Consider the following 989-nt stretch of genomic DNA (forward strand, 5'->3'; position numbering starts at 1 on the left):
GAGTACTTCTCGTGCTTCAGGCCTCAGCGGGAGGGAGTCACATTGGATCCAGCGATGCCGAGGGCTTGCATGTGGCCATCTATACCATTGGAGAAGAGTGGGGATCGACTGAAATCATATCGTGTCCGGCTTGATAGATTGACTGCTGATCAGGTGCAATTTCAATTTAATTATAAAATCCAAATTCATTTACTTGTATTATTTGCATGTTAATGTTGTTGTATACGTCTGTAGGTGATGTGGATGCCGTATGGTCCTGATGTCATTACGCATACCCCTAGGACGATATACGCCGGATGGATACGTTACAGGGATATGATTGAGCCATACATACCGGGGAGATGCCTTCGCCAGCTAGGTTACGTGCAGACCATACCCCGACCTATCTTGAGGCCGTTGAAGTTCGTACGTCCTTGGTCCAGCTTGAAGTATCGGGTAGAAGTGCCCGCCGATATGGCGGAGGATCTTTGGACCTCGTTTCCCGAGGCTTGCATGCTGATATTGTCTCGGTTCACTCTTACACGGACTCATTCGGACTGTGAGGAGCAGTACATGCCGTGGTACTGCCTGCATTCACACCCTCAGCTACTACCGGATATGCCTGCACCCGGACCGATTATTCATACTCGCTCGAACAGCGAAGTGGTACGTAATTTAATTGTTAATCAAATTATTTACAATTATCAGAATGAAATTAAATGAAGTGATATTTATTAATTTTGGGTTATTTCTTTTGCTAGTGGGTTAGCCGTTGGGTTAACTGGGGAGAAGGTGCATTGGACGCGATGAACCTTCTTGATGAGGATGTTGCGGCTGAGTGGAGACATTCGTACGACCAGATTTTGGATGATTGGAATTCGGCCAAGTGATTTGTGGTTGTGTTTTTAGTACTTTTTATTATAAGTATATGGATGTTGGTATTTTAGTACTTTTTGGCAGTCAGATAATATCTTTTATTATGTACTTGATATTTTAGTACTTTAATTTTA

The sequence above is a fragment of the Euphorbia lathyris genome, chromosome 2, assembly GCF_963576675.1.
Source record: "Euphorbia lathyris chromosome 2, ddEupLath1.1, whole genome shotgun sequence".
Lineage (NCBI taxonomy): Eukaryota > Viridiplantae > Streptophyta > Magnoliopsida > Malpighiales > Euphorbiaceae > Euphorbia > Euphorbia lathyris.